Source organism: Giraffa tippelskirchi, chromosome 2, assembly GCF_054371585.1.
Source record: "Giraffa tippelskirchi isolate mGirTip1 chromosome 2, T2T-mGirTip1v1.2.pri, whole genome shotgun sequence".
In the NCBI taxonomy this organism is placed as follows: domain Eukaryota; kingdom Metazoa; phylum Chordata; class Mammalia; order Artiodactyla; family Giraffidae; genus Giraffa; species Giraffa tippelskirchi.
In genome coordinates this window covers 83,327,536-83,343,004 of record NC_137276.1, presented here as the reverse complement: position 1 = coordinate 83,343,004, position 15,469 = coordinate 83,327,536, and the positions used below count along the sequence as shown (strand labels likewise).

At 44.2% G+C, this 15,469-nt stretch overlaps 1 protein-coding gene across 4 annotated transcripts in view; it reads right to left on the bottom strand.

The window, feature by feature from the left end:
• GNG4 (G protein subunit gamma 4) overlaps positions 1-15,469 on the bottom strand; it is a 67,023-nt gene that overhangs the window by 41,325 nt on the left and 10,229 nt on the right. Inside the window, exon 2 of one of the 4 annotated variants that reach the window (XM_081569440.1) lies at positions 7,397-7,672. The exons of the other annotated variants lie outside the window; for them this stretch is intronic. The gene's annotated coding sequence lies outside the window, so the exon portion shown is untranslated. The remainder of the gene's footprint in view (positions 1-7,396; positions 7,673-15,469) is intronic. 4 annotated transcript variants of the gene reach the window in all.

Here is a 15,469-nt window from a genome sequence, read left to right as displayed (position 1 = left end):
ATGTGGAATCTAAAATATAACACAAATGAACTTAATTTGTGTAAAATATACAAAACAAATATGCATAAAATATACAAAACGAACTGACTCAGACATAGAGGACAGTCTTGTGGTTGTCGAGGGGAAGCGGGAGGGATGGATTGGGAGTTTGGGATTAACGGATGTAAATTATTATCTATAGGATGGATAAACAGCAAGTCCTACTGTATAAAACAGGAAACTATATTTAATATCCCGAGATAAACCATAGTGGAAAAGAACATGAAAAAGAACATACATATGTCTGAATCTCTTTGCTGTATAGCAGAAATCAACACAACATTGTAAATATAAATAAATTAAAAAAAGGAAAATTCTTTTTGGCCTATTTCCTTGTTTTTTTTTCACTTTGCTAATAGTCCTCTCAAGACCCACTTCAGTCTCTGTTTTTAAGTCACTGGTTTTCCAAGTGGCATGGGATCTCGACTGCCAGTTAGTTTCAGTCAACTCTGGGGGCCCAGCGGGGTCCTAACTGGGGAAGCCGAGGAGGGTCCAGCAGGTTTTCCACCAGGAATCCCCACTCCCACAATAATCTTCCAAAGGGAGCCAGATAGACAGACATGTCCTAGAGACGGTCCTGGTGTGCACTGCAACCCTCCAGATGAGGAGCCAGATAATGGTCATACCTGAGGCTTCCATGACCAGGCGTGATTTCTCGTGAGCTGGTCCCACCGCAGTGATCCGGACCTCCGCTTCCCTCTCTGCTCTGCACAGAGATCCTGACATCCTAAGCCTTCCAATCGAGCCTTGATTCCACTGGCTCTCAGGCTTTGCTGTGCATCTGAGTCACGTGGGGTCACAGCTAGTCCTCTTAGGGCACACACTCCATCAGCAGGGGCAGAGGGGGACCCTCAGCAGCAGCCCTGGGCACTGGGGGGGACAGGCGCAGGATCTCAGCCCCACCCAGGCCTGCATGGAATCCACATTAACCTGAGTCATTCACATGTACCTTGTAGGTGGAGAAGTTCTCTGCTGGATTAGACCTTGAGCCCAAGACAACGAGACTTTCCCCAAGACACCTGAGTTGGTAGTGAAGGTGGGGGATGGTGGGGTCACTGCTCTCCTGACCCTCAATATGAGCCACAGTCCCTTCCAGCTTTGGGGACTCCTCTTTCAGACGATTAATTCCGGTGGCACTTTAAGAGACCACACATCAGGAAAAAGCTGTATTGATTTCATCCACTTGGCATCTGCACACAGTGTCTTCCCTCTGATGCTTGCAGTGTCTTTCAGATGTCAGCCCACCAGCCACTCTGGTCCCTTGAGGGGCTATAGGATCATCGCTGCTTCTCAAAGGAGGACAGGTGTTGGTATGGCCAGGAACTCAGCTCCTCAACTGGCTTCCTTGACTTGGTTGCTGAAACATGCTTTTTTTCTTTAATTGGAGGATAATTGCTTTACAATGTTGTGTTACTTCCTGCTGTACAACATGTGAATCAGCTGTACATATACATATATCCCCTCCTTCTTGGACCTCCCTCCCACCCGACCATCCCACACCTCTAGGTCATCACAGAGCACCGAGTTGAGCTCCTCATGCTATACAGCAGCTTCCCACTAGCATCTATTTTACACATGGTAAAAAACACTGCTTTTTAATAGCACTAAATGTTACCATGATGTTTTCCAAAGCTTTTTATTTTCCCTGAAGAAAATATACTCATCTCTAAATAAAATGCTGTGGTCTCACTGTGGGGGCCTGGGAAGATCTACCAGGTGGCCATGGGCTGGGAGGAGCCCCTGGTGCACAGAGGTACATGGATGCCTGGGTCCCCAGAGCCAACACAACCCAGCTCCACATGGCCATGACTCTTGCCTGGGCAAGAGAAAATCCAGGCTTCAGAGCAGTGATGTTAATTATCCATGGCTGCTGTTGTTTCAGATCCTAAATGGAGCTAACTTAGCTCCTGGATGTGAAGCAGGGTAACTGCAGTCACATGCATTTGCTGACGGCAATGCTGGGCCTTGAGGAACAAGAGTCACGGTCTCTGTGGGGGGTGTCACACATGGTTCCAAGCATCGGGGTGATGGATGTCTTCTTACACGTGGCAGCATATGTTTCTAAGTGGATGTAGAACCAGAGGATTTGATGTGGACTGGAGCATATGTGTGGGTTTCTATGAAAGACTCCGAGGCCAGGGGGCACGAGGCTTGCCTGTCTCCACAGAGAGCTCAGGGGCTGGAGGAGAATAACTAAGCCAGGGCTGTAGGGTCATAAGTGTACATGAGCATCCAACAGAATCCACTCTCCCCTTTTCTTATGATAATTGTGGCTGATAAAACAGATGCTCACATACTGAGGTATGGGGAGGTCATTCTGGCTTACATACATGCATGACTTGAATTTTAGACTAGCTAAAATAGTCTGTTTGTGGCTGATCAAACCTACATTGTACACCTGCTTTAAAAAAAAATTTCCCCCAAATGTTGAAGTATCCTCTTGCATTTTCCGGTCTCTTTATTTTTTTCATTGCATTTTTGTTATTTTTATTCTATATATTTTTAGGCCGTGCCATGCAGCATGCAGGATCTTAGTTCCCTGACCAGGGATCAAACTTGTGCCCCCTGTATTGCAAGCTTGGAGTCTTAACCAACAGACTTCCAGGGAAGACCCCAAACATTTGCTTTAATTATTAAAGAAAAGGGCACACTGACCATGTGAAAAATAAAGATTAAATGCCCCTCTTCTTGGGACATTAAGGCTGGGACTCCTTTGATAACAAAGACTCCCTTCCCAGGTACCAAGGTCATGCCGCCTTGCTGTGTACGTGCTTGTCTGTTTGTTTATTAAAGTTCGAAGGAATGTATCCCTAACTTGTTTCATGTTCTTTGTTCTGACAAGATATAAAACTGCTGAGTACCTTGAGAGACTGTCCTCTGGGCTATATCTTCAGTACGGCTTCAACAGAATTTTTTTCTATTCCTATTATAGATTGTTTATTATCTTCATTGACATGGCCACGAACTCAACTTTCTCCAGCATCCCTGGCAGGCAGGCATGGCTTTGTGAGTTTTCTCACCAGTGGAAAATGAGTGGAAATACAGGGTGCTACTTCCCACCTGGGCCTTAACATACTGTGTGCATGTGTGTAAGCATGCGTGTGTGCCTCCACACACCTTCCCTACTCCATAATCTGGACCATGGATGAGTCAGCAATCAGCCAGGGCAGGCAAAGACAGGCCCCTGGGCAGTGGTTCCCCAAGCAGGATCCCTGGACCAACAGCTTTAGGATCACCTGGGAGCTTGTCAGAAATGCAAATTCTCAAGCCCTACTCAGACCTGCTGAGTGGGCGTGGAAAATGTTTTAACCAGCCCTTCAGTGGGTTGAGGTGCTCAGGAGAGACTGAGGACTACAGTCCTCGGCCAGAGAGGGAAACAGATTATAAAGAGCCTGTGCCTCTGACATGCACTTACAGCTCAGCTGCCTCGTCCAGCTGGGCTGCTCACCTTTGGCCTTGGAGGTGATAGAGAGAAATAGTTTTATGCATTTTACATCACTGTCTTTCTGGGGCTCTCTGTCACAGCAGCTTTGCATCTCCCTAACCAATGGTGGTGGTTTATCACTAAGTCATGTCCAACTCTTGTGATCCCATGGAATATAGCCTGCCAGGCTCCTCTGTCCATGGGCTTCTCCGGGCAAGAATACTGGAGCGGGTCGCCATTTTCTTCTCCAGGGAATCTTCCCAACCCAGGGATTGAATGCACATCTCCTGCATTGGCAGGCGGCCTCCTGCATTGGCAGGTGGTCTCCTGCATTTGCTGGCAGAGTCTTTACCACTGGGGCACCAGGTAAGTGTTTCAGTAGAAGTCTGTAGACTGTGCAAGGGAAACACTGTGGCCTTGAAAAGACTTTTGAGTCTTGAGACAAAAGTACTAACTTAATGCTGAGAACTACACAACATTAATAAGGAAAACTGAAGACGACTCAAAGAAATGGAAAGAGGAGGAGTCAATATTGTTAAAATGGTCACACTTCCCAATCTGTAGAGTTAATGTGATCCCTATCACATTATTCAAGACATTTTTCACAGAACTAAGGCAAATAATCCTAAGATTTATATGGAACCATAAAAGGCCCAGAATTGCCAAAGCGATCCTAAGGAAAAAGAACAAAGTTGAAGGCATAACCCTCTCAGACTTCAGGCAATATTACAAAGCTACAGTAATCAAAACAGCGTGGTATTGGCATAAAAACAGACAAATGGACCAATGGAACAGCATACAGAGACCAGAAATGAACATATACACCTACGGTAAATTAATTTTTAACGATGGAGGCAAGAATATATGATGGGGAAAAGACAGTCCTTCAGCAAGTGGGGTTGGAAAAGTTAGACAGCTGCAACTCAAAATGGCTTAAAGACTTAAATGTAAGACATGACATCACAAAATTCCTAGAAGAGAACAGAGATGAAGCATTCTTTGACATAAATCATACCAATGTTTTCTTAGGTCTGTCTCCCAAGGCAATAGAAATAAAAGCAAAAATAAACAAATGGGACCCAATCAAACTTACAAGCTTTTGCATAGCAAAAAAGAAAAAAACATGAACAAAATGAAAAGACAACCTATTGAATAGGAGAAAATACTTGTGAATGATGCGACCAACAGGATTTTATCCCCCAAATACACAAACAGCTCACACAATTCAACAACAAAAAAAACAAACAACCTAATGGAAAAATAAGCAAAAAACCTAAATAGACATTTCTCTAAAAAGACATACAGATGGCCAATAAGCACAGAACTCATCATCACTAACAATTAAAGAAATGCAAATAAAAACTACAATGAAGTATCACTTAACACTGGTCAGACTGGCTATCATTAAAAAGTCTACAAATAATAAATGTTGGAGCAGGTGTGGAGATAAGAGAATTCTCTTACATAGCTGGCAGGAATGTAAACTGGGCCAGCCATTATGGAAAACAACATGGAGGTTCCTCACAAAACTAAAAAGAGAGCTGATACATGATCAAGAAATCCCATTCCTGGGCATACACCCGGACAAAACTCTAATTCAAAAAGATACATGCACTGCTATGTTCACAGCAGCACTATTTACAACAGCCAAGACATGGAATCACCCTAAATGTCCACTAACAGATGAATGGATAAAGATGTGGTACACAGATGAAATGGAATAGCACTTAGCCATTAAAAAGAATGAAAGAATGCCATTTGCAACAACATGGATGAACCTAGAGATTATCATACCAAGCAAAGTAAGTTAGAAAGAGAAAGACAAATACCATATATCACTTACATGTGGAATCTAAAATACAATACAAACAAATGTATCTACGAAACAGAATCAGACTCACAGATAAAGGCAAGAGACTTGTGGTTGCCAAGAGGTGGGGGAGGGAAGGATTGGGAGTTTGGGATTAGTAGATGCAAATTATAACATTATATATAGAACGGATAAACTACAAGGTCCCACTGTCTAGCACAGGGAATGATATTTAATATTCTGTGATAAACCATAATGGAAAAGAATATGAAAAAACAGTATATATGTAAAACTGACTTGCTTTGCTGTATAACAGAAATTAACACAAGCTTGTAAATCAACTATAAGTCAATAAATTTTTTTTTTTTTTACTACTCACTTAAATTCTATTTGGAAAACCCAATACAAGGAGGCATCAGTTACAGCAAAGATTCCACCCTGAGAAGCTGTATTCATGTCTGGATGACATTTTTGGGCACAGACCAGTGGGGTCAGCCTGCTGAGTCTCAGGTATGCTCAGGAAAGAATCAGGAAAGAATCAGATCACTGGAAAGAGAGCCCCAGAATAACCCTGGATTATAGCCACACCTGGGGCTGGGGCCACAATTTCCGGTCCCACATGGTGTCTTCACGTAGATTTGCTCTCTGATCCAATCCCCAAATGTTAAAGGGGCTAGAGGTAGAATGTAAGGAAGTCACTTTGTCACCCTGAGATCCTGTCCAATGCTTGTCCACAGGTGACAATGCTCCTGGCATGAAAATTGGGGAGAGGTTCTCCCGATATTCAGAGTCATCATATCATCTAGGATCCCTTCTCCTCAGCTTTTGGATAAATTGGTTCAGAATTGTCACAAAGATATCACGCTCTGAGTGCACATTTTGGAGTACCTCATCCCTCACCCCCCCGCAATAATGTAGGTCACATCTGCTTCAAAACAAAGGATCACTAAATCACCCCAAGATTCACAACTGCTAAAGTGGCAGAGGGTGCAGACTTCTATATGTATATATGGAAGCCCAAGTGGTGTTTTAGCTTCACATGGCAACCTTTGCTCTTTCTCAGTCATTTTGGGATGAAAATGGATGTTTGGACCACTGGAGGGCAGTGGCAGGGAAGCAGCTGCTGTCACACGTACCGGACCACTTGAGCTCCATGTCTTCAGTGGGAACACAGTCCCCCTGGTCCTTTGAGCAGGGGCAGGGCCACTCCCGCTCCTGCTAGAGCTACTTTGCAAATTAAATACAGTTGTAGTCAAGCTTGGTGCATTTTACAATCTGGGTCTCAATTGCTCAATTTACATCTTGATTGCCTGACATCATCTGCCTGATCTAATAACAACTAATCACACTGATGCTAACCAGGCACAGGGTAAGACTCGTTCAGCATGGTATGTAGTGGAGTAGATTTGAGAGACAAAGGGTCCTTAGGAGGAAGACACTGAGTCTGAATGATGCTGGAGCCTGCTAGTTACCAGTCCCCTGGTGACTGCCCTTCTTATCTGGTCCCTACTAAAGCCAAAAACACTAGAGAAGGTTGGCAGACCAGTTGTCATATTTAAGAGCGCTTGACGAACTGGTGCAGAACAAACAAGAGATTCATCTTCCCTGTGATCCTCCAGCCCAGACACTCCCTAAGTTTTTCTTTGGCCCTTTCAGATGGAGTCCAAAGTCTTAATCAACAGGAACAAGTATTAAAAAGTCTAATAGAGCGGCTTCCCTGGTGGTTCAGTGGTTAAGAATCCGCCTGCCAATACAGGGTTCCATTCCTGCTCCAGGAATGTGAAGTTCAAGATCTCTCATGCCTTGGAGGAATGACGTTCGTGCTCTAGACCCTGTGCTTGGCAACTAGAGAAGCCACCACAATGAGAAGTTTGCACAACACAACTAGGGAGGAGCCTCCACTCATGGCAACTAGAGAAAGCCTACGCACAGCAACGAAGACCCAGTGCTGCCAAAAATAAAGTAAATAAATAATTTATTAAAAAGTCTAATGGTGGCCTATTGCTTTTACATTGTGGGCTCCCCTGGTGGCTCAAACAATAAAGAATCCACCTGCAACGTAGGCGCCCCGGGTTCGATCCCTGGGTCGGGAAGATCCCCTGGAGTTGGGAACGGCAACTCACTCCAGTATTCTTGCCTGGAGAATCCCATGGACAGGGTCTCAAAGAGTCAGACTCGACTGAATGACTAAGCGTGGTTTTTACATCAGCCCTCCCAGAGCATGAAGTCAACTCTTTTTCTGCCTGCCGGGTTACATATCCGAGTTGCTCAAGCTGGACCATGATGCTGAAGGAGGCAGGAAAGTTGGTGTCACAGCTGGAAATCTGAAGATGCTACAACTGCTGGCTGGCTTTGAAGATGGGAGGGGGACCTCAAGGAATGCATGCAGCCTCTAGGAGCTGGAAAAGACAAGAAAATGGGTTTTTGCTTAGGGTCTCCAGGCAGGGCTGCTTTCTTCTGAGGACTCTCTCCATGGCCTGCAAGTAGCTGCCTTCTTGCTGTGGCCCCAAAGGGTCTTCTCTCGGTGTGTGATAAAGACACCACATGACCCCATTAATTAGCTCTTTACAGGCCTATCTCCAAACAAGTCATTCTGAATTTCTTGGGGCACACAATTCAGCTCATTTCTCTCTACTCCCTCGGTCCCCCCAAACTCATGTCCTTCTTACATGAAAATAAATTCACCCCATTCCAACAGGCCAAAAGTCTTAATCTATTTCAGCATTGACTTGAAGTCCAAAATCTCATCTAAATATCATCTAAATCAAGTGTGGGTAAGAACTTGAGTTATGATTCATCTGGAGGAAAAAGTTCCCCTCCAGCTGTGAACCTGTGAAATCAGACAAGTTATCTGCTTCCAAAATACCACAGTGACAGGCATAAGATAGACATTCCCATTCTAAAAGGGAGACGTCAGATAGCAGAACAGGGTCATGGGGCCCAGGTAAGCCTTTAGAAAGAGAATCTGGTGTAGGTCAGACTACGTCGCATCCCACTTTGACATGACATTATTTCAACAGAAAAGCTCCTTCCCAAAGTGGAAAGTGACTGACAGAAGATGATACTTTTGAGTTTTCCATGTAATTCTTGATTGAGAAAAGGATAAATGCTCTCATATGTCCACTCCTAGCATTATTTAAGAAGAACAAATTTTCTGTAAGCATTCTTAGGGCAAACCATTCATTTTCACATCTCTGGATAATTCATCTTTTCAAAAAAAATAGGCTGATTTTGTTAAAAAGCATCAATATTTTACTCTATACTGTGAGTGTGTGTGTATGTCAATTATTTCCAGTATTATTAGTTTCCTACGAGACTTAAGGAGTAAAACAGATTAAATAAGATTTCTTTGTTGTCTTTGGCTCCATCACTGTTTTGTCTCACCTTTAGCAACCTGCTATTAGTCTTGGTCAAGGGTGCCATTTACAAACTGGCTGCTGAACACCAAAGAGGAGGACAGATAGCAAACTGTAGCTCTTGGGAAAACCTGTAACACATTGGTGACTCTCTTGAACCTAGGGAAGAACTGACCTTGAAAGTAGCTCCTAGCAGGGGAGTGGACAAATGTATAATGACATGTACCCACCATTACAGAATCGAATAGAACAGTCTCACTGCCAAAAAAATCTTCTAAGAATTTGTCCAAACCCATAGAATGTACAATACCAAGAATAAACCCAGATGTCAACTGTGGGCCTTGGGTGATGATGCTGTATGATTGTATCTTTATAACTTGTAACTGTGCCTAATTTGTTGAGGATGCTGACAGCGGGGAGGCTGTACACATGTGGGAGGAGGGGGTCCATGGGAACTCTGTACCTTGTGCTCAATTATGCTGTGAACCTAAACCTGTTCTTAAACAAGTCAATTAAAAAAAGAAATGCTCAGTGTTCTGCCAATCCCTGGCAACCACTTACCTTTTTATTGTCTCCATAACGTTGCCTTTTCCAGAATGTCAAATAGTTGGAGTCATACAGTATATGACCTTTTCAGCTTGGCTTCTTTTATTTGGTAATATGCATTTAAGACTCTTCCATGTCTTACAGATGGTCAACGGGCACATGAAAAGATGCTCAACATTGCTAATCATTAGAGAAATGCAAATCAAAGCTGCAATGAGGCGTGACCACACACTGGTCACAATGGCCATCATTAAAGTCTACAAACAAAGGCTGGAGAGGGTGTAGAGAAAAGGGAACCCTCTACACCACTGGTGGGAATATAAGTTGGTGCAGCCACTATAGAGAACAGTATGGAGGTTCCTCAAAACACTAACTCAAAAAGATAAGTGCACTCCTATGTTCATTGTTCACTGTGGCACTGTTCATAACAGCCAAGACATGGAAGCCATGTAAATGCCCATTGCCAGATGAATGGATAAAGAATATGTGCTACATATAGAAAATGGAATACTGCTAAACCATAAAAAGAACAAAACAATGCCATTTGCAACTACATGGATGCAACTAGAGATTATCATACTAAGTGAAGTAAGTCAAAAGAGAAAGACAAATACTATATGATACCACTTATATGTGGAATATAACATATGTCACAGATGAACCTATCTATAAAAAATAAAATTCACAGACATAGAGAGCAGACTTGTGGCTGCCAAGGGAAAGGGAGGGAAGTGGTAGGGTGGACTGAGTTTAGAGTTAGTAGATGCAAACTGGGCTTCCCAGGTGGTGCAGTGGTAAAGAATCCTCCTGCCAATGCAGGAGATGCAAGACACATGGGTTCGGCCCCTGGGTCAGGAAGATCTCCTGCAGGAAGAAATAGCAACCCACTCCAGTATTGTTGCCTAGAAAATTCTATGGACAGAGGGATCCATGGGCTACAGTCCATGGGGTCACAAAGAGTTGGACATGACTTAGTGACTAAACAACAACAACTTAATATCTTGATCTTGAAAGAAGAAAGAAAAGCAGAGTAATGCAATTTTCCTTCTAGAGGAAGAGAATTTGTAAGACCAAATGACAACTCAAAGTCAGCTGTCTTTATAAAGAGGAAGGAAAGGGGCTTCCTTGGTGGTCCAGTGGTTAAGACTCCACCTTCCAATGCAGGGGACATGGGTTCAATCCCTGGTTGGGGAACTAAGATCCCACATATCTCTGAGGCAGCAAAGCTCGTGTGCAACAACTAGGGAAGTCCGTGTGCTGCAATGAAGACCTAGTGCAACCAAAATTTAAAAAATAATAAAGTAAAGAGAAAGGAAGAACTGACACCAACTAACAGGGCCAATCCTTTGTCATGTGCATGAACGGGATTTCTCCAAGGTGGTTACTTATACTTTGCAGACAGAATCTTTTGTGGGGCTCAAGTGAACTATGCATGGAGGAGAAAATGTTATCAGCAGTGGGGAAAAAAAAAATTAGGTCACATTTAAAAAGCCTGAAAATAATCTGGGTATTTTCCAAGAAAAAAGATGCAGAGTCTGACCTGAGTTTTTCTTTAATGTGTCAACAGCCTGCTGAAGATCCCAGGAAAAGCAGTTGTTTGTGGAGAGGAGTCCCTAAGGAGAGGAGGTGGTGGCAATCGGCAGGGCTGAGGCTGGAGGCAAGCAGAGATAAATTCTCTGTTCCCAGCAGCCAAAGGAGCCACAGCACCCAGGAGATGCTGATCTGATCTGACCTGTGCCAGCTTCCCTACGCGAAGCATTGGAGGAGAAAAAGCTCCTCCTGTACCAAATGGTTGGACCACACTGGGAAAGCTCTGAGCCATGTCTGAGCAAGACAGTGGGCCAGGGAGGCTGGCTCTGGCTATTCCTTCTTTTAATCAGAAGTCAACTGGCTGTTGTGAAGAGGCATCTGAGATGGGAAAATTCTACCCGAGAAAAGACTATAAAAAGCAAAATGGGGACCTCCCTGGTGACCCAGCAGTTAAGACTTCCTCTTCCAATGCAGGGGGTGTGGGTTCAACTCCTGGTCAGGGAACTAAGATCCCATATCCATCACAGACAAAAAATGAAAAAGCATAAAGCAGAAGCAATATTGTAACAAGCTCAATAAAGACCTTTTTTTAAAAAAGTAAGAAAATGATACAAGTGGTCCAGCTCACACACAAAATCTCTAAGTAAATAGAGAAGAATGTAAAGACCAGTGTCCTGTGAACAGCAAGGGACTTGGCCATACAAGGGACTCCCCTCAATCTCTCCTTTGCTGTTCACCTGAAACTATCACATTGTTAATTGGCTATTGCGTACATGCTAAGTCACTTCAGTTGTGTCTAACTCTTTTCAATCCTATGGACCACAGCCCGCCAGGCTTCTGTGCCCATGGGATTCTCTAGGCAAGAATACTGAAGCGTGTTGCCATTTCCTTCTTCAGGGGATCTTCCTGACCCAGGGATCAAACCCATGTCTCTTATGTCTCCTGCATTGGCAGGTGGCTTCTTTATCACTAGCACCACCTGGCAAGCCCCAATACAAAATAAAAAGTTAAAACAAACCCACCAGTATCCTAACCTGATAAGCAGATAAAATGAAGCTCTTGTTCAAGCAAAGGTCACCTGGGGATGGGAGGAGACTCCAAACCAGAGAAGGGTGGGGGAGGTGGGGGCCCCTATGTGATGGCATAGTTCCTCCCACTGATAGCTAACTAGTTCCCATTTTGCCAGGGAGGGTGAAGGACCAACAGCCAGTTTCAGAACTGCCCTCTATACCTACCTGGAGAAGACCCCTCCCCTGAGGGTCTGCACTCACTGCCTGTGGAAGGAAGGAAAGCTGCTTAGAGTCTTCCTACTCTGAGACCAGCGGCTGATGTAGGAAAGCAACGAGGAAAACGTTGACAGCAAAGATATTTCTCCACGGGATTCTCCAGGCACGAAAACTGGAGTGGGTAGCTATTCTCTTCTCTAGGGGATCTTCCCGACCCAGGGATGGAACCCGGGTCTCCCGCATTGCAGGGAGATTCTTAACTGTCTGGGGCACCAGGGAATTCCTGCATATTTAGAACGTTTACCTTAACAAGACATTGTTAATGAACCACAGAGTGTTAGAAACGGAAGGGATTTCACAGACCATGGTTTCAGTAGTTTAAGCATATGGGTCCCTTCCATAATAATACTAATTATGAAAAATGCAGCTTCCTTTATGGTAGTACTTATTTATTTATATACTTGGCTGCATCAGGTCTCAGTTGTGGCAGGCGGGATCTTCAGTGGCAGCATGCCAGGCCTAGTTCCCTGACCCAGGTCTCCTGTATTGGGAGTGCAGTCTCCCTGGACCACCAGGGAAGTCCCCTTTATGGCAGTACTTTTGATAACCACTGATTCAGGAGATATAAAATGATCTAAAGAACTCAGTAATAGACTGAGATTCACTGTTACCTTATCACTGTGCAGGAAGCATCACTATGAACAAAGCTAGCAGAGGTGATGGAATTCCAGCTGAACTATTTCAAATCCTATAAGATGATTCTATTAAAGTGCTGCACTCAATATGCCAGCAAATTTGGAAAACTCAGCAGTGACCACAGGACTGGAAATGTCACTTTTCATTCTAATCTCAAAGAAAAGCAATGCCAGAAATTCTTTAAGCTAGGCTTTGACAGTAGGTGGGCCAAGAACTTTCAGATGTTCAAGCTGGATTCAGAAAAGGCAGAACCAGAGATCAAATCGCCAGTATCCATTGGATCACAGGAAAAGCAAAGGAATTCCAGAAAAATGTCTATTTCTGCTTCACTGACTATGCTAAAGCCTTTGACTGTGTGGATCACAACAAACTCTGGGAAATTCTTAAAGAGACGGGAATATTAAACCACTTTACCAGAATCCTGAGAAACCTGTAAGTCAAGAAGCAACAGTTAGAACCAGACATGGAACAAGAGACTGGTTCCAAATTGGGAAAGGAGGACGTCAAGGATGTATATTGTTATCCTGCTTATTCAACTTCCATGCAGAGTACATCATGTGAAATGCCAGGCTGGATCAATCACAAGCTGGAAACAAGATTGTTGGGGGAAATATCAACTATCTCAGATATGCAGATAATATTCTAATGGCACAAATCAAAGAGGAACTAAGGAGCCTCTTGATGAGGATGAAAGAGTGTGAAAAGCTGGCTTAAAACTCAACATTCTAGAAACTAAGGTCAGGGCATCTGGTCACATCACTTCACGGCAAATAGGTGGAGAAAAAGTGGAAACAGTGACAGATTCTATGTTCTTGGGTTCCAAAATCACTGTGGATGGTGACTGCAGCCATGAAATTAAAAGACGCCTGTTCCTTGGAAGAAAAGCTATGACAAACCTAGACAGAATATTAAAAAGCAGAGACATCACTTTGCTGACAAAGGTCCACATAGACAAACCTATGTTTTTTCCAGTAGTCATATACGGATGTGAGAGTTGGACCATAAAGAAGGCTGAGTGCCAAAGAATTGATGCTTTCAAATTGTGGTGCTAGAGAAGATTCTTGAGAGTTCTTGAACTGCAAGGAGATCAAACCAGTCAATCCTAAAGGAATCAACCCTGATCATTCATTGGAAGGACTGATGCTGAAGCTCCAATACTTTGGCTACCTGATGCAAAGAGTTGACTCACTGGAAAAACTCTGATGCTGGAAAAGATTGAGGGCAGGAGGAGGAGGGAGCAACAGGATGAGATGGTTGGATGGCATCATCGATTCAATGGACATGAGTTTGAGCAAACTCTGGGAGACAGTGAAGGACAGGGAAGCCTGGCATGCTGTATGTAGTCCATCACGTCGCAGAGTCAGACACGACTTAGTGACAGAACAGCAACAATTCAAAAGCACAGCATCCTGTGTTTGATCTACAGGGTTCCTGGTGGAGATGCGAATTTAGAGAACTCTTGTAGTAATTCCAGGTACCACCCTGAGGAAGCTGCAGGCTGGTAGAGGGGAGGTAACTTAAGCCTCTTAACTTCTTTTAACCAGCCAGTTAGTGGTTGATTATCTGGCCTCACTACACTGCCTGGGTAATAGTCAGGGATCTTTCCTTTCACTTCCATCTCAGGGACCCTGAGGGTCCTTCCTTTCCCTAAACAGGTAAGTCCAGAGTAGGGTGTAGAAGGAGAATATTCTGACACTTCATCTGTGCTTTATTTCCATGCTTCCCTGTTCAGTTCAGTTGTTCAGCTGTGTCTGACTCTGCGACCCCACAGACTGCAGCACGCCAGGCTTCCCTGTCCATGACCAACTCCTGGAGCTTGCTCAGACTCATGTCTATTGAGTCAGCGATGCCATCCAACTATCTCATCCTCTGTCATCCCCTTCTCCCCCTGCCTTTAACCTTTCCCAGCACCAAGGTATTTTCCAATGTGTCAGTTCTTCACATCAGATGGCCAAAGTATTGGAGCTTCAGCATCAGTCCTTCCAATGAATATTCAGGACTGATTTCCTTTAGGATAGACTGGTTGGATCTCCTTGCTGTCCAAGGGACTCTCCAGAGTCTTCTCCAGCACCGCAGTTCAAAATCATCAATTCTTCGGAGCTCAGCTTTCTTCATGGTCCAACTCTCACATCCATACACGACTCCTGGAAAAACCATAGCTTTGACTAGACGAACCTTGTCGGTAAAGTGACTTCTTTGGTTTTTAATATGCTGTCTAGGTTGGTCATAGCTTTTCTTCCAAGAAGCAAGCATCCTTTAATTTCATGGCTGCAGTCACCATCTGCAGTGATTCTGCTTCCCTGTACCTAACCCTTCTCAGTCGGCCAGAGGTATCCACGATGCCTGCTCGGAAGCTAGGATTATTAAAGCAAGAAGAGAAATACAGAGGTGTTTTGCTTTTCACCTGCAAGTAGACTCTGAAAGCCCTCCTCAGAAAGGAGTTTTGGGTGTCAAACTTTTGAACTGTACAAGGGAGTCTCTCATCTATGTGCTCAGTCCTTCCGTCATGTCCGACTCTTTGCGACCCCATGGACTGTAGTCCATCAGACTCCTGTGTCCGTGGGACTTTCCAAGAAGAACACTGAAGTGGGTTGCCATTTCCTACTCCAGGGGATCTTCCTGACCTAGAGATCAAACCTGGGTCTCCTGCATTGACAGGCAGATTGATTATCACTGCACCACCTGGAAAGCCCCTCTCATCTATGAGAGGACCCCAAAGGACCTAGAAAGGGAACAGAGAAGACCGGGACTGACCTGTTTCTGGACCCCTGTGTTGAGAGAGAGGAGGTGAGCAGGACAAGACAACCCAGGGGCCTGGATGTCATGTGTAAGGACAGCGGTC